The sequence below is a fragment of the Lygodium microphyllum genome, chromosome 2 (genome assembly GCF_053477565.2).
Source record: "Lygodium microphyllum isolate KBCC chromosome 2, Lygodium_microphyllum_v1.1.10, whole genome shotgun sequence".
Classification (NCBI taxonomy): domain Eukaryota; kingdom Viridiplantae; phylum Streptophyta; class Polypodiopsida; order Schizaeales; family Lygodiaceae; genus Lygodium; species Lygodium microphyllum.
The window spans coordinates 109,852,621-109,871,130 of record NC_141136.1 but is presented as its reverse complement, the minus strand read 5'-3'; the positions used below and the strand labels follow the sequence as shown (position 1 = coordinate 109,871,130).

At 40.8% G+C, this 18,510-nt stretch overlaps 1 long non-coding RNA gene across 1 annotated transcript; it reads right to left on the bottom strand.

The window, feature by feature from the left end:
- Nucleotides 1-12,906: 12,906 nt before the first annotated feature.
- On the bottom strand, nt 12,907-13,638 carry LOC148040176 (uncharacterized). The gene is made up of 3 exons (XR_015688567.1): nt 13,495-13,638; nt 13,266-13,385; nt 12,907-13,156 (listed from the first exon to the last, which is right to left on the bottom strand). It is a non-coding gene; the product is annotated as an uncharacterized LOC148040176 (long non-coding RNA).
- Nucleotides 13,639-18,510: the final 4,872 nt, after the last annotated feature.

Sequence of the window (18,510 nt, the reverse complement as noted above, 5' to 3'; positions counted from 1 at the left end):
GTTCTTCAATATGATGTTAAAAGGAAGGGCTGCGGTATGGTATCACAGCATAGAGTCTGGGACCATAACCACCATTGATCAATTCTATGCAGCCTTCCAAGCGGAATATGCCCCTAAAAGAGGTGGCCAATATTGGTTGCGGGTCTTGAATGTAACATGTCAAGATCCTCACGAGAATGTAAAAGCATATGCCAAGAGGTTGAAGGAAGTATTTCGTAAGTTGCAAACTTACATTCCCATTCCGTCGGCTGCCCAATTGCAATACTTTTTGCATGGGTTGGATTTTAATATCCAAGTACAATTGAGTAGTGTGGCCTTGGCAGATATAGACACCGCTATTACGTGGACAGAGGGAGTAGAAGCACGATTACAAATGTCCTCTCGAATGAATGTTAATGGGGGTTTAGTACCTAGTGGCAATCCATCATTGACAAATGGAAGTCAAGGGATGCCTATGACTAACCCTAATGGGAGAGGGAGTGTGGTTTCGAATGTACCTTTACTACCGGCTCCTCCTAGTGTGACTATGCCTATGGCAAGTCAGTTGGCTCCATCAAATGTTGGAGGCCAAGTTTCAAATTCGAATGTTGTTCCTGTGGGTCAACAGCCAATGCTAAATCAGATTGTTAGGCCAATGGAATGACGAGTCGACGATCGAGGCTATGAGTCGAGTGCATCTAATGTCCTTGCCGAAGTCAAGGACATGATGATGAAGCATTATACCGATATGATTTCCGAACAATATTGACAAATAGCCGTCGACTTGAATTTCTTGAAGAAGCAACAAAATTTGATAGGGAGTCGATGCCCTGAAGAGGGTGGACCCTCTATATTCAGTTGTAAATGGTGTGGTGGACAGCATTTCCCCAGAAACTGTCCAAATGTGAAATGTGACATTTATGGGAAGTCGGGACATTTAGCTGCTACCTGTTGGAGTAAGATTAGTTCTCTCCAACAAGGGAGTAAATAACCAGGCCCTGTGAATCATAGAGCGCAAGGAAATAACTTGCAACAGAATGATGCACCAAGACAAATATTACAGAGGGAAAAAACAACTATAGAAGAGTTGCCACAAGGTAACGGAGTCAGCCTTATTGAGGCTGTGCGAGTCAATGATACTGAAACCTCTAACTTAAGAGCCATGACAAGAGGCCAAAAGGCTAAAGAGGTTGATAAAGATAATACCAAACCGGTTTAGGCAAACCCTAAACAAGGGAATAAGGGGACGCAAGTCCAAAATCCTAGCATAGAAGGGGGGCCGCTAAAGCCGGTTGACAGAAAAGGCGACCCTAAAAAAGATGAAGAAGTGCCAAGAAAGAAGGCAAGAGCCAAAAAAGAAGCACCAAAACCGGTCCAAAGACCAAAAGAGAGGATGGTTTGGCGAGAAAAGAGAGCTTTGGCTACTTATCATGACTTTGATTTAGCAAGTTCTCTTTGCGAAGTTAAACCAGATGTGAACCTCTTGCAATTGATCAAATTATCTCCAGGATTACGCAAGGAATTTAAGAAGATCCTGTGTATCGGGTATATTGTGGAACCTCTAGGCATAGCACGAGTAGGGGAAGATTGGTTTGACCATGCTAAAAAAACTGCCCTAGGGTTCCAGCTTATGTAAATGGAATATTAGTGGAACATGCCATTGTAGACACTAGATCCTCTATCAATATCATGAGTTCAGAATTGATGGAGAGGTTAGGTCTAGGCATCCAGAAAGACAGTTCCACCCTTTTGAGAATGGCTGATGATAGTCTGAGACAACCAGAAGGTTGTGTTACTAAGGTCCATGTTACAGTTGCAAGTGTAGAATGTTTCTTTGACTTTAGGGTGATAAGATTTGCAAGACGCCCTAGCTATCGAGTTTTGCTAGGTAGGCCTTGGATCTTACGAACAGACTGTCAAGTCGATATACCCGTCGGTTGAGTGGTTCTAGGTAGAGGTGCTAATGGAGTAATAGTCGATGCTTATCCTGAGTCTCCTCAAAGTGAGAGAGCTCCTTTATCTTCTACTGAATTAGAGATAGCAGATGATCCATCTGGTAGTGAGACATCATCCAGTTATAAATCTAAAGAGGGGTCCACTACGGAGGACATCTATCAGATAACTCTAAATGAGCTGATAGAACCGCAAGATAGGATAAGAGATGCGAATGTGATTGAGTTAGACCTTGGCACGCCGACTGATTTGCGGCCAATTAAATTAGGTTCCATGCTCAGTTCAACAGAAAGGGAGGACTATGTGTCCTTGATTCAAGAGTTCCGCGATATCTTTGCATGGAGTTATGATGAGCTGAGAGGCATTCCTCCCAGCCTGGCTGTTCATACTATTCCTGTAAAAGAAGCATTAGGAGAAATATGGACTCTCTTTTTTGCCCCTTAAGGGGTTTCTCTCACCTCTCTCTCTCTAAAAAGAGATTCCAAAATAATATTATAAAAAGAGATCTTCTACAATCAAGCAAATCTCATTTTTGTGTTTTCAATAGATTTCACCTATTATTTTATTCCCAAACTGCAGGATAAGGTCACTTTTTCTCAAAATCCTCATAACTAAAAAAATACAATTCTATTTTTTCTAAAAACGCAGCCAATCATTCTTTAATGCCCTCATGACTCTTTAATGCCCTCTTTAGTGCCCTCATGACTTTTCAATCATTCTCATTCTCGCTTCTTACAAGGGGGAAGTTAAAAAACGATATAAAATGACGTACACATCATATTTTAAGATTATTTTTTACCCAGAGACACCTTTTTGACTCGAGAGTTTCCTTGTAAATTTTCATCTTTTTTGGACAAGTATATACCTATTTCTGGGCATTTTTTCATTCCCTCAGAAAGCTCTAGTTTTGTCCCAAATTTTGTGCATTCTTCTCTTTCCCTCCAGAATATGGTTTCTTGCATACGAGTTCTTCTGAAGCAGCATTGAGGAGTAGTTTTGATACCATTTGTTGAAATCAAAGAATCATTGCGACATCATGCAAAGACGTATGTGTGTGTGTGTGTGTGTGTGTGTGTGTGTGTGTGTGTGTGTCTGTGTGTGTGTGTGTGTGTGTGTGTTGTGTGTGTGTGCATGTGTGTGTGTGTGTGTATGTGTGTGTGTGTGTGTGTGTGTGTGTGTGTGTGTGTTGTTCATTCCTTAAGCATCAATTCATAGAGAGAGAGAGAGGGGGAGAGAGAGAGAGAGAGGAGGGGAGAAGGGGGGAGAGAGAGGACTGTGTGAGATGAACAAAGAAAATAAGTGATAGAGTGACAGATAGTAAATTAGGGTAGAAGATAAGATGATGTTATTGTTTTCCACTAGCCAAGCTTCAGTATGAATGTGTTTAGGGTTTCCTTGATGAATTTTTGTTGAGAGAGAGAGAGAGAGAAAGAGAGAGAGAGAGAGAATATTTTGGATAGAACAGAAGATAAGATTTGATGCTAATTAGAGGTAGATTAAAAGCCAAGATTACAGGCTGATTAGGGGTTGATTAGGGTCTATCAAGACTGAAAGCAAGAGAAAGAGACAAGAACCAACTGGGTTTTTTAAAAAATACAGATATAGTGAATCAAAGGGGTGTAGTTCTGCGATTTGAATGTTAATCCAAGTTAACATTTGCATACTTTTTTTTTTACAGAATGCAGGTGCAGGATGTACCAAGAGAAAGAGAGATATTCACTTTCAATTGGAGGATGAATATGCACCAATGTTCAAAAGAACTGTGGAAAGAGATGATGCAATAAGATGCAGGATGCAACAAGAAAGAAATGCAGGGAAAAAAAATGTGGACCTTTGGGTTGATGGGTGCATTTATCCACCCGATCCACTCACTCGAAGGCCACCACAATTTGAAGGGCTTACATCATTTGTAAAGTTTGCTTGTGAAGGCAATGAAGGATTGTATGGATACACATGCAGACTTGTCACACAAGGATTAGCAGGGGCTCATCAAACCTTGACAAATATACAGACAAGATTACAAGGGAATATGTAGTCTTTGATGGAAAATGATAGATTATTGGCTGAGAAGGATAGAGAGAACCAGAACCTACAACAAGCAATGTCTGTCATTGAAGATGCTATGCATGCTACACACGTGCATAATATGGAGTTACAGTCTAAAGTCAATGACTTGGAGAAGGAGAATTGAAACATAGAGAGGAAGCTCACAAAAACTTTGGAGATTGGGCCCACTTTAAAAACCAAAGAGGCACGTCGGCGCATCCGATCCGTTAAACCAATTGGCCAATTAGCCAAAGGAAGTGGACAATATCATAGACGGATATATGCTCAATCTACTACAATGAGAAATATGTTTCCTCATGCAGAGAATGATACTATTGCCAAAGTCCTTAGCAAGAATATGGTCAAAAATGCATTGGAAAATCGTAAATTCAGGGACATTGTGGATGGTGTTGCTAGTGAACGTCTTAGGGATGTGAGCAACTTCTTTACTGCTACATATGCTCAGGGATTATGTGACAAGGTGGGAATGAGTTCTGAGTCATATAGTATGCTCTATCAACAATTGGATACAGGTTTTAAGCAAGTCTTCAATATTAAGCGAGTAATGCCTCTGCCAAAACCATTTCACGTGAAGAAGGCTCGAAAACAACTAAATGAGAAAGTTTTAGAACTAATTGGTGAGCCTACGCATCTGGAACACACACACATATTGAAGTATGGTTCCAAAGAAGTTGCCTTTGTATTGAATGCATCCAACAACTTTGTATTGGATATATGTAGGGTTCAGATTGCTATGGTCAAGTTTTACAATATGTCTATGGAAGAATGTAGAGGCAAGCTTAAGTTTGTCCTCAAACTTGATGAGAGTGAGATTATCAAGGGGCAAAAACTTGAGCGTGTGAGTATAACACTTATGAATCGAGCATTGGATCCCAACATCGATGAAAAACATCCTTTATACTTCAGTGTACAATCGGAGAATGAAATATGGTGGCTTGCAGCATTTGAAGTACCAAAGGAGGACCATGAAGTACTTAAAGTTTTTTTTAACCTCACTAATATACCCAGTGTTATTCAATAGCAAAATAATGGAGCAGTTTTACACGTTGAGGGGTTTGGGGACTATCAAGTTGAATGGCATCTTGCAGGTGATTTAAAAATATTGAAGTGTATGTTTGGTTTATCAAATGCAGCAAATGCAAAATTTCCGTGCATATACTGCATGCAAACTAGGAAGAAAGGGAAAGATGGAAAGAAAGAATGGCTTGCCAAGGCAGGACAACAGGGTGCTCCGACATGTGATCAAAAAGTCATGAGAAATGGAATGCTAATTCCAGTGGATCCAAACTGGCGCCCCATTTTGGAAATACCACTAACAAGGGTTCACTTTTGCACATTGCATTGTTTGGTTAGAATAATTGAGAAGCTAGTATATGAATATATATGCTTTGCATACAAGATGCAGCCCGTGTCAGAATCTGATGCTACATGCAAGAAGGTAGAACAAGTCCTCTCTGAAGTTGGATTGCACGGAGGCCAAGTAGAAATAAAAAAGGACGAGAAAAAATCGGGGAAGAGTGGAAATGTTCCTTGTAAACCATGCTTTGGCGGACCCAAGGCTAGGAAGTTTTTATCTCCACCTCGAGATGAGGAAGGCAATATACTAGTAAAACAACCAGAGAAGTACGAAGCATGGAAAAAGTTGCACCTTGCTGTTTCAGATTGGAGCAATGGGGGACGAACGAGGATTGCGAAGGCAGAAGTGTGGATACACCTAGATAGATTAGCAGCTCTCTTACAGAAGTTGGGGTTTATGGATGGTGATGCCAATGCATTTAAAGAGACAGCTGCTAAATTTCATAAGTCCATGGTGGAGGCATGGACTACAAATAGCATAACACACTACATGGTCAGTATTATCACCATTGCGAAAAAAAATCATCATTTCGAATTACTTTGTGTTTCTAATCTCTTTTCTTGTGCAGCATATACTTGAAGCACATGGTCCATACTTTGTAGATCAAGGAAGTTTAGCAATATGGTCAACTCAAGGCATGGAAAGATCTCACTGGCAAGCTCGTTGTGCTTTTCAAAAGGCAACTGATCATGGAGGTGGCATCAATGATTCCAATTCTATGAGGCAATTATTCCAATGGTGGTATAGGAGACTAGAGATACGATACGAGGAAAAAGAAAAGAAGTCCAAAACATCTCAAGCAGAATCTATAAGTAGGGCAATATATGAAGTGAGAAAAGCAAGATATGAAAACAGCACAGCTAGACAACGGCACGCAGAATGGTTGGCAACCCAAGAGAGAAATGGCAAAAAATGGAGACCTAGATAAAGATAATAATTTTGATGCATTTAGAGTCCACAAGAGAGCACAAGTCCCAAGGATATGATACATCAATACTCATATCTCTAACATGAGATGTCTTATAAATTTTCTTTAAAATTTCAAAGGTTTGTCACTATATTTTTCAAAGTCGATTTCGAACTTTGTTTTTTAATTATGAAAAGTCGATTTTGAAATCCTAAGACAAAGATATGAAAATTCTAAACATTGGAACATTCATTGGCCTAGAGAGAGGGGGGGCATGAGGGGGGTGTCAGGAGATAGAGAGAGGTAGGGATGGGGTGGAGAAATGAAATGAAATGATAAATTTAAAATTCATTTACACCACAGTAAGTTTGAAAGTTTTGTATTTAAGTCGTCTCTCCTTTCATTTTTTCCCATTGCTCTCCACTCTACCCTCCACCTTTCTATCCTTCATCATCACAGCCATGGCACGTTCCAAGCTTCCTATCAAAAAGGCGCCTGCGAGAGCAAGAGCTCAACACTCTTCCGAATCTAGTGAGCGTACTGTGAGTGACAAAGATCCCCTGGTGACCGATAACGGTGGCCCTACTGCAGCCAATAATGGTGGCGCTACTGTGGCCAACAATGGTGGCCTTAGTATGGTCGATAATGATGGTTCGCCATTGTCCAGAAATGGTGGTCCACATGTTCCAGCTGCTCCACCTCCCACTACTGCTCTAGCTCGTAATACACGCCCTCCAACACATAAAAAGCGAAGATGGAGACCAGGCACAGCTGCACTACGCGAGATAAGGAAATTCCAGAAGAGTGCCGACTTGATTATTCCTAAGGCACCATTCTCCAGGTTGGTGCGAGAAATACTGCAAGATCTACAGTCAGGGCATCAGTTGAAAGCTACTTGATTGATCTAATGAGTGATGGTCAACTTTTAGCCATTCATGCCCGACGTAGCCCATAGATCTGTGTTTGCAGGATCCGCAATAACAAGGATGCATTTAATCTTAATGTCGACAATATGCTTTGAGAAGCTACCTTGTAATTGGATCTATGTTTTTAGCTCAGGTTTGGTTGTAGATTATAAGGAGCTTAGTTTTGGGTTATCTTTCCAGTAGACCTTCAAGTATTTGATAGTAGTGGCCTGCAAAATGGAGCTAAATTTTCCCTAGCTCTAGTTGTACTTGGTGCGATGCACTATCTACCGTGTATTTCATAGTTTCGCAATGCTAAATCCAATATGTGATATTCTATTTTGACCATGTTTCGCATTGTGTGAATTTTCAAGTTTCCAATTTTGTAAGTAGTTTTGTTGAGGATAAATTCAATGTGCAACCACGTACACGTCGGTGATCAGTTGTACATGGGCCGATGCACTATATCCTTACTATATTTAGTGGTTTGGCAACAGTATATCCGATATGCGATATTCCATTTTACCCATGATTTATTTTTTGTCAATTTTTAAGTTTCCAATGTTTCACATTGCGAGGTTGACAATACATTTAATCTGCAGTTGCGCACACTCATTATCAATACATTTAATCTACAGTTGCGAGGTTGACAACACATTATCAGTGCAGTATAATGCAGTTAACGCATTTTCAAAAAAAGATTGAACCGTCAAATTTATAAATCGGAATCTGGTGAAACTTCACCCTCATGCTGGGCATTAGAAAAACTCATTTATATTAAAAATTTGGCCCCATCAGAAGCCTCTGGGTCACCTGTCCGGAGGCTCGCATCTGGGGCCCTGAATCTGGGGATTCAGGGCCCCCCAGACGCGAGCCTCCGGACAGGTGATCCAGAGGCTTCTGTTGGGGCCAAAAAAAATTTGGGTGGTTGATGTGTTCTTGAGGAGCCTACAGGTAAAATTTCATGTGAATCGGAGCACTGGTGATATTTTTCCTAAGCGTGGATTCATTAATTGAAATTTTAGGGTTTTTGAAAAGTTTGGCTATAATTTAAAGTTTCACCTCATTTTACACATTTCACTTTTGAGTTCTGAGTTCTCTCTCCTAGAAGACATGGTATGCACCAAGCAAGCGGCCCGGAGATACCCCCTGGAAATTCCATACGGCAACCACGTCCTCCAGCTCCACCACCACCACCATCACGAGGCCAGCATCGCAAGCGTCGATGGAAGCTAGGCACAGTGGCTCTTCGCAAGATCCGCCACTACCAGAAGACCACTCACCTCCTGATACCGAAGGCTCCATTCCAAAAGTTGGTGCGGGAGATCATGGAGGGCATACTGATCAGGAACAACAGGAACCATTTTCCAGATACATCACGCGCGAAATAACCGGATCGCTGGACTACCCAGGCCCTCCTCACACTACAAGAAGCTGCTGAAGCCTACCTCATCGACTTATTTGGAGACTCAGTCTATGCAGCAGTGCATGCAAGGAGGGTCACTGTCACCGACAGGGATCTGCGGATAGTTAGGTTCTTTCGACGATGGAAAGATAGTCCTCGCGGAGGTCAGCAAGGATAAAGGTGTACAACTCAAAAGCACATGGAATGTAGCTTCTGAAGACATTTTGTAAAGCCTTGGTTGTAATGGACCCCATGTAAAATTGTTATTAATACAAATACAAAGTTTTTGGCGCGTCTTATTTTTGTTTAATCGCTTGATATTTATTTTATTTATGTCGTTGAGTTATCGTTACATGCGTTCGAACAAATACATGTTGCGTACGAATTCGATAAAGCACTGTGTATTAAATTTAGGGTACGAATCGTGTTACGTATAAATTCGACAAATAAATGTAACATTCAAGTAAAAAAAAACAGTAAATGACACGTATCACAAACTACATTGCATGCGAATCTAATAAACATCAGTTTTCATTACTTGAAGAGAAGATTACAAAGTGCAGTACATCAGTGATGCGATATCAGTAGGCAATAAGTACATCTATTCTCTCCTAGGCTTCTTGGAGCTAGGCTCCCCATGGTCAGAGCTATTCTTGATCATAGGCAACAATACATTTTGCCCCAATAGTTCCTGTCTAATGACAGTGGGGTCTTCAACACCGGCAACCATGCCACGGGCCACCATGGAGAAAAGTGGGCCAGACCTAGTACTCGTGAATAAGTAGAGAAGCTTCGAACGTCGAAGCAATGCTACTTTCTCCAGGCTGGAGTTGGTCGGGATGGTCTTGAAGGGCCCAGCCTTTGTTAGTGCCCTCAACTTCAAGAAGTTCTCAGCAAAAGAAGGGGAGCATGTCTTATGAAATACAATAATGTCGTTGACAAGCTGCCCAACGTACTCCTTCAATGCCGAGTCTTGCACCCTTCCTTGGCTACCAGATCGGCCACCCTGCCTAGATGAAAACTCATCTATATAGACAATCTCCTGCAACACACAAGTTTAGTATCAGACTCATTATGCATGGAGTGTGCTGAAGACATATAAATCATATTCATATGAAACTTAACCAGTAGGGCCTCTAGGGCATCGGGAGCACACACATGTGTTTTTGTCGGGATCGGGCCCCCAGATGTGCCCTGGCCGGAGGCTCGCGTCTGGGGGCCTGAATCTGAAACCGAGAACATTACCTTCTCTACATCATCTATCTGCCGCTGTACTGGAGCATCTAGGTCTGCTCCTGCCACTGGGCTGCCCTCGTCTCTCTCCTAGGTAGGCACTGCATAGTCGGGTCGAGGACCAAAACGGCTTTCCTGCAACCGCTCGAACTCCTCATCAGAGATCTGATACTGTGGCGCCGCATCCTCAATCTGCTCCTGGATGCTCACAATGGCAGAGATGTCATCGATGCTCGTGCCATCATAACGAGCCACCTCATCAACATGTAGTGGGGCGTCCTGTAAATCAAAATCTATGAAATCACTAGGTGCATCACGCACCATGATACAGTATAGTTCTTCTTCCCTAAGCTCTAACAACTCTAGCACATCCTGCATGAGTAGATATTCCACCTCCTCGATGGTGATAGCATGGAGAGAAGAGAGGGGTGGCTCTTCACTCGTGGGCATCTCATCAGGGCAGGGAGATGGGTGCACAATGGCCAAGCTCTGTGCTGCCTCAACACTCAGATCGAGAGTGATCTCCTTAGGCTCCTTCTCAAAGTACTCTAATAGTGGCCGAGAGGGTGCGTCGATGTCCTCGTCACTGTCCTCTTGCACCTCAGTGCACATAACATATATGGCAAAGGCGGCATCCCTCTCAATGAGATCCATCGTGACGTGGTCCTGTGACGAGGTGGGCACTGCTCTAGCGCAGAGATGTTGCCCCACATGCACCAGGGTTCGACTTATCACCTTTGCATGGCTGGATCCGGCACACAAACTATACAAAAAATCCATGGACCCACCTGAGAGTGGAGTCGGGAATAGAGCAAGTGAGAGGGTTCACTGCATCACAAAACGATGCTAGTATACTAGAGTCAGGGTCTACAGCGGAAAGCGAGCTCTCTAGACTCAAGGTCACGCAAAACCTAGGGTATATCTGGTCCCCTATGTGCGCGTAGCATGTGGAACTGATCCATGCGGCGAAGGCGGGAGTGGTAGCCATGGCACACAAAGAGAGAAGCAATGAGAGCACAAGTGTAGGGAAGTGGAGAATGAAAGTGAAAATGAGTTTGGAGTTATAGCTTTTATGTGTCTAGGGTTTTAAATAAAGGTTCTTTATAAAGTTATTAACTCTAAAGTTTCAAATTAAAACTCTTACCTTAGTTTCTTTATTTCAGTACTTTAAAGTCACTGTTAAAATTACTCATACAGACAAACGCTTCGTTCTACATTATTATATCCTCGAATATGTTTGGGTCGCTGAGTATATTCAAGTCTAACGAGAGAAAATATATAATTTTTTAAAGAAAATAAATCTAAAAGGCCTTGAAATTCCCTTTGGATCCAATTTAATATTAAAATGTAAGAAACGAGCAGCAGAGATGCGCTACAATATATCATTGTGCAAAGACAATATTCTCTAGATTATAGACCTCTAACCTGCAATTTAATTATGATTTTTAACTGCACGATTGAGTAATTACAGTATGTATTATCGCACACTTGGATCACAGTAAACTAAAATTTAAAGTACTCAGAAGTTCAAAAAAGGTATGTATTCGCTCTTTATAAAGTTTTTTTACAAGGATTCCACTATCTCAAGGATATGTGGAGAAGCACATTGTTTACATGTCATGGATTGCTCACTACGAGTCCTGACTTTTCTATTATCTAACTTGAAATAGAAGTTGTAGAGGGGCTCACTGGACATTAATTGGATTTCTTGTCTCAGAAAATAAATGGGCCAATGACTCTCTGCACTAACTACGAAAGGATTATGACCACTCCACAAGATTACCACATCTACGAGCGTTGTATGTGTGTCATCTCGGATATCTTGATCCAAGCTGATCCACTCCCCTCGCAAAAGTCGCCATCTTCTATATCGAAAGCGAACGCACAGAGTTTGTCTAGCAATGAAATACATGTAATAAAAACAAAAATAATGGTAAGTGATCAATGCGACTAACATAACAATTCATCTAAGCGAGACCTATGTCAATTAAATCAAGGTATGCAAAGTAGTAAAAAAGTTTTACCTAAATGTAATATCAGATTGGTTGACCCTGCACTCAATCGTCTCATCAAAATGTGTTCTTTTGACTTCCCAAGACTCACCCAATAGCTGACTCATCCATTCCTCGGATGGACACTTGCATTGATAAGTAATCTTTGTTTTCTTCAAAACATCACATGAACCAAACAAATGTGCAAACAATGAGAATGGAATAAACCAACTAAGATGCACATCTTTGGAGCCTGTGGTGGGTTTCATAGCACTATTGATGTCAGATTTTATCTTCGACTTGCAAGCTCCTGACAACTCCAAGCTACCAATGAACCATTCACCACTAGACAGTGGCGGCAATGGGACATGCTGCAATCTCTGGCTTTCTACCACATACAATGAATTATAAAAAAATATATTTTGAGTGGCAAGTTGACTTGTAGAGGTATTATCATAGATCAAAGAACCTATCTCTTCATGCCAAACATGTATCTTGTCGCTTAAACATTCCACATTCTGCCATTCATGCAAAGTCGATGGATATAGAGCTGTCAATCAAACAAGACTGAATTAGAATACTGCAAAGACTTTTAAAAACAACTTTGATACAAAAGAATAATCAATGATAAAATTTAACAACTTATTTTTTTGTTTATAATTTGCAATGTTGTTCTCGTCGTGTACAGAGATTTGTTTATGCGTGTAAACATGTTGAATCAACACTTCTGTTACTGCACTTGTGCCATTAAATACTTTTCTGAACTCTAGAATTCTACCTTTCCAATGTTTGCTAGGGTTTGCAACATCTTTGCGCTTGACCTTGAAACTCCCTCGAGTACTTGGGTGCATCAAAATCCAATCCAACTTATAATACTTATCACAAATCCAATTACGGCCATTATCTTTCCTGTTGAACACCTCCACTGCAAGTATGCTACTGATATTTTTCCTCCGTGAAGACATCTGTAACAACCAAATACAAAAGTTACCTATCAACATGTGTATAATTTGCAAATGTTCTCTCCAAATGAAATTAAATTTAAATGGATCAATTTAAAAAAGAAACATTGTACCTGTAATTTCTTTCACAAAGATCCCTAGATATGTTGAACAAGAAGTTGACTTATAGCAAGACCATTGTTCCTTCACTGACAGATTCCTGTAGTACAAAAACAAAAGAAATATTGGGTCAACGCATACATATAACTTATATAGGCTTTGTCCAAATGCGTTGAAATTTAACCATGGAACAGTAGTAAAAAATGGCAATATACCTGTGGCTTTCTCTGCAAAAAATCCCAAAGATGTTGTAGAAGTTGAGTTCTTAATAAATCATTGTTCTTCACCCTCGGAGATTCTTGGAGTAAAAAAACAAAGGAAAGCTCAGTATGCATGTAACTTGTATACATTTTGTCTAAACGAGATAAAATTTAACAGTGGAGCAACAAAAAAACAAGACAATATACCTGTAACTTTGTTTACAGAGAAACCCTAAGATGTTGAAGAAGAAGTTGAGTGTTCAAAATCCCAAAGATGTTGTAGAAGTTGAGTTCTTAATAAATCATTGTTCTTCACCCTCGGAGATTCTTGGAGTAAAAAAACAAAGGAAAGCTCAGTATGCATGTAACTTGTATACATTTTGTCTAAACGAGATAAAATTTAACAGTGGAGCAACAAAAAAACAAGACAATATACCTGTAACTTTGTTTACAGAGAAACCCTAAGATGTTGAAGAAGAAGTTGAGTGTTCAAAATATCACTATTCTTGACTGTAAGAGACTCCTAGAGCATCAAAACAAAAGAAATTACATGTCAGAGAATGCACATAACTTGCACAGGTTTTCTCCAAACGAGATAAAACTTTACCATAGAACATCTATGGAAGAGAAAAATATACCTGTAGAGTTTTGTGAAGAGAATCTTAGGGCTTTGGTAAAACAAGCTCTGCTCTCATAAAACACATGAAACTCTCTCTGTGCTTGTGCAAAGCAAATGAAATTTTACAGGGTTACAGACAGGGCAAGAAACAGTGGGGCTGTAAAATTTCGTCAGGAAAGAAGAAGCGGGGAAAGAGATATGACAAATTTGAGTTCCGCCTAAGAAAGAGGGGGAAATTGAAAAGGGGAGAAAAGAAAAGTCAAACATAAAAAATAAGAAAATGAAAATTCGAGGCACAAACTTCCAAGAAGTGATAGCTTTGTACTCCCCTTTTTCCTTATTTTATTGCTGAGGGAAGATTTGGTCCAAGATATGGCTAGAAGATTCATGTTACATGAATCTGGAATCCCAGCTCTCTCATTGGTTAGGCCTATATTTGTTTATTCACTCCTTAAGGGGCAAAAAAGAGAGTCCATATTTCTCCTAATGGCAGACGTCTTGTGCGTCAGAAGGTAAGGCGTATGCCTTTTGAACTGAGGGATGGTCTGTTTGAGGAGTTACAGAAGTTAAGGAAAGCTGGGTTAATCTTCCCTGTACAACACACAGAATGGTGTTCACCCGTTGTTATCAGAAAGAAGAAAAACAACCAGATCCGATTATGTGTAGATTTTAGAGAGCTGAATAAGTAGACGGTTAAGGATTACTACCCGTTGCCGTTTATTGACCAGATTTTGGATCAATTAGCAGGTAGGGAGATATATTCGTTTATGGATTGCTTTGCAAGATATAACCAGATGGCAATTGCAGAAGAGGACAAGTTGAAAACAACTTTGATTACTGTCTTTGGTACTTTTGCGTACCATGTGATGGCCTTTGGTTTATGCAATGCACCTCGATCGTGGCAACGAAAAGCAGACAAGACCTTTGGTGACATTTCCCCAAATGAGTTGAAAGTATTTATTGATGACCTGGGGGCAACCACTGTAAGGGAAAGGATGTTGATTATCTTAAGAAAGTGCTTTGAGCGTTGCAGACAATTTTGTATCACTCTTAACCCACGGAAGTGTGTCTTTGGAGTGCCTTATGGGCTATTGCTAGGCCATATGGTCAGTTCAGTAGGGATAGCAACTGACCCTGAAAAGATCAAGGTCATAGTCGCTATGAGTCCACCACGCACTCCAGAAGAGGTACATAGCTTTCTGTCATCGATAGGGTACTATCGAAAATTTATAAATGCCTTGGCAGAAAGGACATTGCCATTAACGAATTTATTATCCTTTAGCTGTTCATTTGAATGGAGCGACCCTTGTAAGGTAGCTTTCGAGGATGTGAAACAGGAGTTAGTAAAAGCTCCCATTTTAAAAGCACCTAAAAGAGGCGAGGTGTTCTACATATTTTCAGCAGCCACCATGCATAGTATCAGCTGCTGTTTAGCCCAAATCTGGGAGAAAAAGTGGTATCATCGATAGCTTTTGCTAGTCGAAAATTGGGCATTTTAGAGATTCAATTATACCTACATGGAGAAGTTATGTCTTGCGATGGTCTTTGGGACTAAGAAATTCAGGCACTACATCCTCTATGAAAAGGTAGTGTTCTATACGAAGGCGGAAGGACTTAGATTGCTTATGAAAAAGCTGCAGCTACCTGATCGTTTGGAAAAGTGGTTAATCACTTTGCAGGAGTTCGATTATGAGATTAAGAGTAAGCCATTGAGGTTGTAGGGTATTGTGGAATGCCTTGTGGATTTCGGGGAGCCGAAAGAGACTTTGGTTGAAGGAAGTGATATTGAGGAAATGTTTAAAATTGATACAGCTTCTATTCCATCTTGGTATGCTGCTATTACACACTATCTATCAACAGGAGAGACGGGAGATGGTTTATCAAAGTCAGAAAAGAGAAAAATCAAACAGCAAGCTTTGAAGTTTTCCTTGATCGCAAGGACACTATATCGGCAGGGTGTTGATGATATCTATCGCCGATGTGTGATGCCTAACGAGGTTCCTTTCATCTTGGAGGAGTGTCATGACTCTGCATGTGGAGGGCACTTCGCAAGACGGTTGATGGCACAGAAAGCGTTACGAGCTGGATATTGGTGGCCATCCATCTTCCAAGATTCCTTTGAGTATGTAAAGAGATGTGATACCTATCAGAGACATGACAATAGAGAGAATAGGAAACGTCCACTTACGCCTATCATGGCTATCCTTCCATTTGAGAAGTGGGGCATTGATTTTGTGGGTCCTATCACCCCGTCGTCTACTACCCAAAAGAGGTATATTATAGTAGCCACTGATTATTTTACAAAATGGTCAGAAGCACGGGCGACGAGGCAGGACAATGCAAAAGAGACTGCAAGTTTCCTTTTAGAGCAGATTATCTGTCGTTTTGGTCCCCCAAAGGAATTAGTGTTGGACCGTGGAACTCATTTTCTAAATAAGGTGATCAAAAGCTTGACTGAGGCTTGGAAAATCAAGCATAATAAAACGACTCCTTATAATCCGCAAGCAAATGGGCAGATGAAAAGTACTAATAAGTAGCTTGTGGGGATCTTGTCTAAAATAGTCTCTAAAAAGAAACGAGACTGGGACAGGAAGTTGTATGTGGCAGTATGGGCGTACAATACAACATTCAAGTGAGTTACCGGCCATACTCCATTTAAATTGGTTTATGGGGAAGAGCGTGTGTTACCCCTCGAGATTGAGTTGCCAACCATACGATTTGCAATTAACCATTCATTGGGAGATAAGGATTCCCTTTTCGAACGTTTCACGACTATAGCCCACCTGGATGAGTTGAAGTTGCAAAGCTTATTACACCAGGAGGTAGCCAAGCGTTGGATGAAGCAATTGCATGACCTTAGAGCGAAGAAGTATAGCTTTAAAAAAGGGCAATTAGTCCTCTATTATGATGCGCGTAGGGAGTTGTTTCCAGGAAAGCTGGAACCTAAATGGGATGGTCCCTACAAGATTGTGAGGCTCAGGAAAAATAGGTCTACAACCCTATTAGCTGATCTACAGGGAGTAGATTTTAAAAATAAGGTTAATCTTAATAAGATTAGACCTTTTTATTTCTAAGTATGCTAATATAGAGAAATGCATTGCAGGTCCATGATGGGGATGATTTGAGACGTGCAAAAGAGCTTAAAAGCCGGTTGATGGGGCGGTTAATTCCTTATTTGGAGCACCCATGTCTGGAGCAGAGATACCATCAGGGGAAACTTATCTAGTGGAGCAAAGGATACAAAGTGATTGAGCAAGAAGATAGAATCTTTGTGTGGGAGATTAAAGTCTTCTGTCATCACTGTTTACGACTGTTGACAAGTATCCCTGTTGAGTTTAATGAAGAAGGTGGGATGGAGCCATCAGTTCATCCTCTCAACATGCTAAACTTTGATTACCATAATTACGAATAGAGGAGTTCGCAATGGCAGGCTATGTAAACCCATTGTGGATGTACACATTATATTTTGACGGAGCATCCAAGGGCCCTAATAAAAAAGGGAGTGCTGGAGTAGTAATCCAAGATCCCCGACGTAGAGTGACGATGAAATTAGCTGCTTATCTCGGGGTAGGATTCACTAACAATATAGTGGAGTATAAAGCCTTGATTATGGGACTGCATATTGCCAAACAAGGTGGTATTCGTCAGTTGTTAGTAAAAGGGGATTCCCAGTTGATTCTGAATCAGCTAGATGGGACATACACAATGCGGAATCCCATTCTCTGTCTGTATCATCGAATTGTGATGACCCTACTTGAGGAGTTTGAGAGAGTGTCTTTTCAGTTGATTCCACGTTACTGGAATTAGTTTGTGGATTCACTGGCAAATCTTGCTTATGAGGAAGACCTTTTCTTCAATTGTGGTCCTAGTTTGGATATTGTTATCAATGATGAAACACGAACCGGTCGCTTGTGGGGTCTATTATCAGAGCATGCAATATATGGCAGATGATGGTTGATATGGGTGATGCAAAGAGTAGCCGAGACCAATCTACCGTTACTATCTTGGACCCATAAGTTGATTAGACACCATGTTATGCGTACGCCTCTTGCTATATATGCAGGAGGGATGGGTCATAACCTTATGCATTTAGTTTAGGGCTACGAGCCCTGTTTTTTCCTCCTTGGGAAGGAGCTTATTATTGTATATCTGTATTATTGCAGGGAGGGAAGTGTAGGTGCTATTTGGTTTTATTTCATTAGTCAAGAGGGCCAGTTTTGCGAGGTGTTATTACTTTATGTCGTTAGGCCAAGAGGGCCGATCCTTTTTTGTGGTGAAGTGATTTATTTCATTAGGCCAAGAGGGCCAGTTGTCTGTTTAGTGCAGGTACGGTTAATGGTTTCTTGTTTTAGTTTTGTGCTAGACAGGTTCGAAGAAGAGCTTGGAAGGAGTCTTTTGTTGCGTGGAAGCTTCTCGTGGCCCTATCTAGGTGATATCTCTCCTTTATGAGTACTATGGTTGTCGTGCTATATGTGTCTGTGTACTTATTAAGGCGTTTTTTGTTTCTTGTTGGGGACCGGAAACCAAGGCATGAAGTCCCAGGTCTAGGTTGGGTATGTTTGAGGGAGGTCTGAGTAGTCATTGCCTCCTGTAAAGACATTGTTAAGCATCAAAAGCTTTGTTTTAGAAGGGAGTCCTGGTGACCCTGTTCTGCTAGCCTGCTAGGCAGCCGTTCTAGGAGTTCCTGTTAGTTGTGAGGCAGTTAGAGAAGCCTACAGAAGAAAAATAATGATGATAAAGGAAAAGAAACCTTGAATATCTTAAAGACAATAAATATATACAGAGGTGTGTAAAAAGGGGTTTTAATCCCCTATAAAAATAGAAAAAAAAAAA